The sequence below is a fragment of the Elephantulus edwardii genome, unplaced genomic scaffold, assembly GCF_000299155.1.
Source record: "Elephantulus edwardii isolate Elephantulus edwardi_28Jun2011 unplaced genomic scaffold, EleEdw1.0 scaffold00240, whole genome shotgun sequence".
Taxonomy (NCBI): domain Eukaryota; kingdom Metazoa; phylum Chordata; class Mammalia; order Macroscelidea; family Macroscelididae; genus Elephantulus; species Elephantulus edwardii.
The window spans coordinates 2,320,824-2,329,459 of NW_006399990.1; the positions used below are offsets into that span (position 1 = coordinate 2,320,824).

Consider the following 8,636-nt stretch of genomic DNA (forward strand, 5'->3'; position numbering starts at 1 on the left):
AAGAATTTTGAAAACAGCTATCTGACTGACTGGAAAAGATCCATATTCATCTCCATTCCAAAAGAAGGTGATAAACATCATGGTCATTTTAGGGGTTAAATGGCAGCTGTTTTTGGTTGAATAAATGTGAAGAGATGAACTATTCTATTCTCCTAGTGATGAACATTCAGGCTTACTGACTGATGCCATTATCTACCTAACTGAGCAAGCAGAATGGCCAAGTTCTAGAATACTTACACAGATAAAATTTTCAAATTCAAGCTAATTATTATAAGCTAAATGGACTAAGTGAAAGGGCCCAAGGATCCCTGATGACACACTGCTAGCCACTAACCACAGGGCACCATCTACTCGTGCGTTTGTTTCCGTAAAGATGCACAGCCTGGAAACTTCATGGGACAGTTCTGCTCTGTCCTACAGGGTCACTATCTGTTTGAATAGACTCAATGCATTCTTTCCCTTTTCATTTTTGTCATTTTAAAAGGACTAAAGGAAATCAACTTGGCCCTAAAGGAAAGGAAGGCAGTGATTTCAAAGGCATTTGAACAACAACTCTAAAATAAAAATTAATTAACTCCCCTTTAAACAAATTCTTTTAAGTTTTCATGGTAATTTGTGCTTGTGAAGATATTCTTGGCATAGCTTCTGTGGAAAAGCCATTTATTTTCTATAAACCCTAAGAAAAAGGAAGACGGATAAGGGAGTAACACCGAGGAGAAAGAGACGGCTCTACATCCCTGCGACACTGGACAGAGTTGGATAAAATATTTTAGTTGCATGATTGCCAGCTGGAAGACCCTTTGAAGCAATATGAAGCTCTGCACTGTAAATTCTGTTGTTGTCAGGTATTATCGAATCAAATCTGACAAATAATGACCCTATGTACAAGTCAAAATCTTGCCTGGCCCTGTGCCATTCTTACAATTCTATGCTTAAGCCCATCAATGCAGTCACTGTGTCAATTCATCTTGTTGAGGGTCTTTCTATCCTTCTCCAACTCTCTTATTTTGATTCCATAGTGAAATTTACCAAAGGATACTAAAATACAAGTCTGCTGTGAGATAGTCTGTGGTATGCTTTCAGGTGCATGATAGTTGCTCAAATGTTCGTTTAATGATTAATGACACAGAAACAGACATATGGCTGGATCTTATGCAGGCTCAGGAATCCTCCTAAAGGGTTGAAAACTGATTTCAAAACTCATATAAACCTTGATTTAGAGTTTGGGAAATAGACAAAGTACTCCAACCAATTGTCAATCTCTTATAGCAACACAAGGGTGAGGGAAGTCTCTTGCTGAGGGAGAGCTTTCTAGCAACCATGCAGAGACATGGTCGTGTTATGACTTTCTGGTGTTCTTACAAAGCTAAAGAATAATTCTTGATAATACATTGTTATCTACCATCAAGTAGGAATGGATTCATACCTGACCTTTCGGTGAACTTTCAGAAGGTGCTAATGGCATGGTAGGAAATTGCCTATCTTTCTCCCCAAAGCAGTTGGTAGATTCAAACTTTATGTCTTTGGATTGACAGTACAACTCCTCACCCCTTTACACCACCAGTTCACTATAGTGATATTTTCTTTCTTTCTTTTCTTTTCTTTTTTTTTTTTTTGGTGAGTAGATATTTTGCTAAACAGCTTACTTACGTTTATCCTTGAACTACTTACAAAGTAACATTTCAAAAAGAACTTGTATCCTGAAGAGTTACAATAGATGATCTACAGCCCTCCCTTGCCAAGACACCCAGGCAAATCATGTACTGACTTTCTGGGCTGGCCAACACCCCCAGGTCCGGGCTTAGCAGCTAGAGGGGTCTAGCTCTCTGGTTTTTTCAATGCCGTCGTTGTCTTTTTTTGCGTTCTGGTTCAATTTCGCCTTCATCCTCCTTGAGGTGAGTTGGATCTTTTTAGCCACCTGATCTTTGGTTTGTGGTTCATGTGTGGATATGGGATCCAAAACTAAAACTGGTCCGGCTTGGTTTTCACAACCCAAGTCTGTGCCCCTGCATGCAGCACCACCGGAAGGCAGAAATGTAACCTTGGGATGTGTGCATCGTTCCTATTTACGGGGCCCTTCACCTGGCACAGGTGTTGAGGAGAACCGGCTATTGAATTCTGCCTCCAGAGTTTTCTCCTCCACCCCCCACCCCGAGTTTTCTTATTCAAGGATTATTTTGTTTCACTGGATACAGAATCCAACATTGGCATGAATTTGGACTCTGAGCAGGCTAATATCCCAGTTGGACCAGGGTCCTTGGTTCCATTGGGATTGTGGGAACTCATTTCCATTGACAGAGCGTGGCTTTCTGACAGCATACTTGAAACATGTGGCCTCTCTCACGAGTTAATTCTTCCCCAAACTCAGCTCTACAGCTATCTGTTTCTGCTGTCACTTTCCTGCGATGTAAAATCCTTTCTAACTCAGTTTCACTGTTCTCAGTGCCAAGGGATTTTAAGCTTCTTGAAACTAGTGGATTTGTTAAGTGTCCCCAGTATCCCTTTTAGTTCATTCACTGCACTTTCAGAGCCTTTGGAGGATACTGGCTTCTTCTTGGGTCTGGCTGTCTGATTCATAGGTGAATGCCCTTTTTAATTCCACCATCTCTTCAACCGCTTGCCTCTTCAGATCAGTGACTTCTTCAGCTGTTTCTGGTTGGGTTGCCTTTTCTTTCTTAGTACCACTTCCGTTGGGATGGGACTGTATCCTGATCATGGACATGAGAGACCAGATGGGATTGAGAGGTTGGCAGGGTAGAGTTGGTGTTGGAGGAGGTAGGGGAGGGATGGAGTTCTCAGACTGGTTTATCTGCTTCTGGAGTTCATCCACTGGAGTGTTTTAGATTTCTGGATTTCTCCTCAGAATTTGGTCCTTTAGCTCCTGTTCCTTTTTCTCTTCTTCTAGAAGTTCCAGTTGCTGTTTGAAGTTGTGGATCTCCTTGTGGAGACTTTAATTTTCCAGTTGTTCTTCTAGTTCTTTGACCTTTTGTTGATGTTTCATTCTCTCTTCTTCAAGGAGCTGGGTGAGTCTGGCATTTTCCTCAAGAGCCTTCACAACTTGCTGGTCAGGGGCAGAACAGAAGCTGGCTCTGTCTTTTAATTTTTTCTGTTCAATGAGCATCTCCTGATCAAAGGACTCTGCTTTCTTCCGAAGGTCTTTCTCCAGCTCCAGGTCTCCCTGCATCTCCTCGTACTCTTTCACTGCCAGCATGGAAACTCGAGGGCACTTTTCTAAGACTTTTCTCTGTTCAAGAACTTCTGAGTCCAAAACAGCTTTTTCTTGTTTGGCTTTATTTACTTCTTCAATCACTTTTACCAATTTGCTCTTGAGATTTTCCAGTTCAAAGTCTTCTTTTCTTCCTGAATAGATACAATTTAATCTTGAAGTTCTTTGATTTGTTTCTGAGACTGTATTGAAGCACAAGTGTCGCCAGCACCCTATGTGTCTGGACCTGAATCGTCATCGTCGATATTTATCTCTTCTGTTATCACATCTGGTCCCAGCTTGGCCATGTAGAGCATGCAGATTCTTTTCAATATTTTATTTTCTTTATTTAGTTTTGTTGCTAGAGCTTCAGCACTTTCCCGGCAAGTCTTCTCAATTTCAAGATGGTTCTGCATAAAATTAACTTCTCCAAAACCATGTGAGAGATTTTCTGAAACTCCTCCAGTTTTTTAAGGGCTTCATCTCGTTCTTGCCTAATTTTGTCACAGTTCTCCTTTGTTTTGTGGTTCTCTGCTCTGAGGTCTTTGTACTCGCCTAGGGCTTGCTCCTTGAGGCTGGGGATGAGCTGCAGCTGCTTCTCCTTGTTCGAGCTGTTCATGTTGGTGCCGGGCTGGGCCAGGCCAGGCCGCAGAGCGAGAGCAGAGTGAGAGGCTGGCCTATAGCACTGTTTTCATTAGTCTGAAGATGTAAATGACCGAGATGCCCTAGATGAACAGAAGGGAGCTCTGGTAGTGTAGTTCCCAAAGGTCATGCCTTTCTGATGGTTTGAATCCACCACTGGCTCCTCGGGAGAAAGACAGACCATCTCAGCCCCTGTGGTTTACACCTTTGGAAATTCAAAGGATCAACTATGACTTGGTTCTGACTCAGTGACAAAGTGACAGATAAAAAGAGAGAGTTGTTGTTGTTGTTATGTGCCGTCGAGTCGTTTCCAACTCATAGCGACCCTATGCACAACAGCCCTAACACACACATGCACACACACACACACACACACACACACACACAATTTATGCACATATACTATACGCACATATACACAGAGAACACTTAATTGCTTTCATTTGAAACCTATACATGTACCAAGAAGCAGTTTTCTGAACAGAACAAAGGAACACTGAATAGTTTAATATCAGGAAAGGTATGTATCAAGGTTGTATCCTTTCTTCATACATATTCAATCTGTATACTGAGCAAATACTTTGAGAAGCTGGACTCTATGAAGAAGAATGTGGCATCAGGATAGGAGGAAAGCTCATAAACAATTTGCATTATGCAGATGTCACAACCTTGCTTGCAGAAAGTGAAGAAAATTTGAAACACTTGCTGAAGAAGATAGAAGGTATATAGCCTTATATATAGGTTACATCTCAACATTAAGAAAAGATCCTCACCACTGGAACAATAGGCAACTTATGATAGATGGAGGAGAAATGACTGGGGTTATCAATGATTTTATTTAACTTGGATCTACAATCAAAATCCATGGCATTAGCAATCAAGAAATAAAAAGTCACTGGGGAAATCTGCTGTCAAGGACTTCTCCAAAGTATAAAAGGACAATGATACCAGTTTAAAGAGTAAGGTGTGCCTGATACAAATCATAGTCTTGACAGCTATTTCTTGTGCATTGTACAATGATGACGTTGACAGAAGAAGAAACAGTGCCTTTGAATTATGATTTTGGAGAAGAATACTGAATAGCCCATGGACTGCCTAAAGAAATCAAGTCTGGTGTTGGGGAAGGAGAACCAAGTAGCTCTTTATTGTTGTGGTTAGGTGCCGTCAAAACCTCCTGACACCCATTGTTAAATTCACCATGTCAATCTACTTGGTCGAGGGTCTTCCTCTTCTTCATCAACCTTCCACTTTTCCAAGCATCATGTCCCTCACCAAAGAATAGCCCCTCCTAGAACAAGTCTGAAGTATGTGAGATGAAGCCTTATCATTTTTGCCTCCAAAGAGCACTCTGGCTGCACCCTCTCCGAGACATATTTGTTTGTTCTTTTGGCTGTCCGTGGGATGTTCAGTGCACTTCTCCAACATCACAGTTCAAAGGCATCAATTCTTCTTTTGCCATTCTTATTCACTGTCCAGCTCTCAGCTGCATAGCCAGTGATCAGACAGATTATGGCATGAATCTGATGCATCTTTGTCCTCAAACAAACATCATTACTTCTCAATAATTTGAAGAGGATCCTAACTGTAGACTTTCCTAGTGCAATGTGACTCTTGACTGACTCCTTTTACTAAGGGTGTTAGTTGTGGATCCAAGTAAGTGAAGTTGTTGACAGTTTCAAACTTTTCACCATCTATCATGATATTGTCTATTGGTCCAGTGGTAAGAATCTTTGTCTTCTTAATATTGAAAGGAAATCCATATTGAAAGCTGTATTCTTTGATACTCTGCAACAAGTGCTTCAAATCCTCCTCACTTTCAGCAAGCAAGGTTGTGTCATTTGCATAATGCAGGTTATTGATCTGTCTCCCTCTGAGAAAGGTGCCACACTCCTCTTCATATATTCCAGATTCTTGGATAATTTGCTCAGCACACAGATTGAATAGGTGTGGAGAAAGAACACAATCCCGAAGCACTCCCTTCCGAATTCGAAACCATGTAGTGTTGTTCCCTTGCTATGTTCGCAAGGAACCTTGTCCAGGAGTAGGTTCTGCATGAGCACAGTTAAATGCTCTGGGATTCCCACTATTTTCAATGTCAGCCACAACTTGTTATGATCCACACAGTCAAATGCTTTTGCATAGTAAATAAAGCATAAATAGACATTCTTTTAGTGTTCTTTATTATTTATTTTCAGCTAGGATTCATCTGACATCAGCAATGATATTTGGTTTCATGGCTCTTCTAGACTGCTTGAACTTCTGACAGTTTACTATCCATGTTCTGTTCTATTTTTGATTGATCTTTAGCAATATTTTGTTTGCATATAATATTAATAATATTGTTTGATAGTTTCTGCATTCTGTTGGATCAACTTCCTTGGGAACAGGAACAAGTATAAACATCTTCCAATCAGTTGTTGGGCAGACAGCTGTCCTCCAAAAGCCACAGAGGATGACGAAACTCCATCTCACATTGGACATGCTGTCAGGTGTGGTCAGTCTTTGGAAAAAGATATTACGTTGGGGAAGGTAGAGAATCAGAGAAAGAGAAGAAGATCCTGAACAACATATATTGACATAGTTACCATAACAACAGGCTCAAACAGGTTGTGAGAAGATTGTAAGGATGGCATTGGGTAGGGCAAGGTTTGGATCTATTGTTCAAACTGTTGACACATAGCAACGATAAGAACAACACACACACACACACACACACAATGGAATAATACTCAGTTATAAAGATAAATAGGGGTCTTAATATATGCTACAACTTGGATGAATTTTGAAAATGCCATGCTGAGCAAAAGTAAAAGGACCAATATACTATGATGTCACTTATATGAAATATCTAGAATAGGCACATGTATAGAAATCAAAGTATGTTAGTGGTGACTATGGGTGAGTAGGGAAGCAGAGGAGAAACAGATTTGTTGCTTTGGGACAATGAACTTCTGGTGAGATTGATGGGAAACTTGGGAATTGACGATGATAATTAAGCAACATGATGTACACAATTATTATCATTGAATTGTACATGTGCAAAATGTTGACATGGAAATAACTTTGTTATGTGTATATTTGCCACAATAACAATAAAATATGCTCTTATAAATCTTGTTAGTCTGTAATAGAAATAATAAAAAAATGATTATCATATATTGCTTGACTGTGAGGTTAATTTTGAAGAAGATTGGGGCGATAGAGTAGTCATCTGTGTGTGACATACATAGAGAAGGAGAAGACAAACATAGAGAAGGCAAACAAAAACCCACAAACTCCTAAAAAAATTTAAGAATTCCAGCTTCAGACTGATTTGGTTATCTGCAGTTTAAAGTCATTTGGTAGAGGATCTCTTGAGACCATTAATTTTAATTTGGTAAAGGAGTAGGATCATGCACTAGAACAAGTATCTGAAGGCTGAATATGCATAGTTTTGCTCTTTAAGTACTTTTGTAACTTGGGCAAGATTTAGCCAACTAGGCTTTATAATCTGAAGATGAAAAAGAAAAATACCAGTCCTGCTTATTTGTTGAAGCTGCAAGGAAAAAATGAAAATGGAAGCTCTTTAAAAATTGCTACTATACAGCTAATAAATCTTGCTGCTTGCTGAGGATACAATGTTCTCAAATGTTAGTGTGTAGATAAGAATAATTTGCAGTGCTTGCTAAGAATGCAATTTCAAGATCTTCTATTTCTAGCGCTATGTAAGCAACCTAGCCTAAAAAACCCTCCCACTCCACAACTTCAAGAAATGCCGGGTAAAATATAGCTAACATCATTATCAATGCATAACTGAGCTCGTGAGCCAAAAAGGAAAATTCCTAGGGCAGAAACTGGAGAGACATGTAGAAAACTCCAGAAATTGGAGAGATACGTAAAGACAGCAACTGAATCCTATCTAAAGTTGCTTTTATTCCTGGGGTACTGGCTTATTCCAATAATAAAAGATGTGGAGTTTAGGAAAAAGGAGACAGAAAATAGTTATGAAGCTTGCTTAAGGTGAGGGACCTCTTTGATGGTGTTGTCCTCATTGAAAATACAGAATAAAAGGGGGAGAGAGATCTGCTAGTCACAAAAGGAAATGACAGAGTCTTACAAACTTTACCTGAATTATGGGTAGAAATGGTCACAGCCTTTTGTGAAGACATACTGTCTGCTTATGCACAACTTCCAAGCTCTAAAATGAACTCTGTCCTCAGTTGGTGGAAGCAAGGAATGGAGGGTAGATGGTAAGACACCCTCCTCAGAGAGGTTTGAAATTGATGTTCCTCCTCAGGAACCTCAGGACTCCACAGAGGAAGCTCTATCCAACTCTAACTCCATAGTTCCTAAGCTCATTAATAACCAAGTCAAGTATAAAGATGCAAGGGGCCAGAAAGACTACGGCCTGAATGAGACTCACCTTAGTCCTCAAGTTGACATTATTACTCCTTAGTAATTTGGAGATGTCCCTGACTACATATTCTCCCACTATAATGCATCTCCTGATTTCCTGACTGCTGGTACCAAACGTGGCAATTGTGGATGCAAGCAAGATGAATCTGTTGACATTTCAATCTCCTCCCCATCCATCATGATGTTGCCTATAGGTCCAATGGTAAGAATCTTTGTTTTCTTGATATTGAGATGCAATCCACATGGAAGGATGCATTCCTTGATCTTTTGCAACCAGTGCTTCGAGTCTTCCTCACTTTCAGCAAGCAAGGTTGTGTCATCTGCATAACACAGGTTATTAATGAGTCTCCCACCAATCCTGATGCCACACTCCTCTTCATAGATTCCAGCTTCT

At 40.2% G+C, this 8,636-nt stretch overlaps 1 pseudogene; it reads right to left on the reverse strand.

Annotated features, from left to right (window-relative positions):
• Window positions 1-1,801: 1,801 nt before the first annotated feature.
• LOC102856692 lies at window positions 1,802-3,824 on the reverse strand (annotated as a pseudogene).
• Between the last annotated feature and the right edge of the window lie 4,812 nt (window positions 3,825-8,636).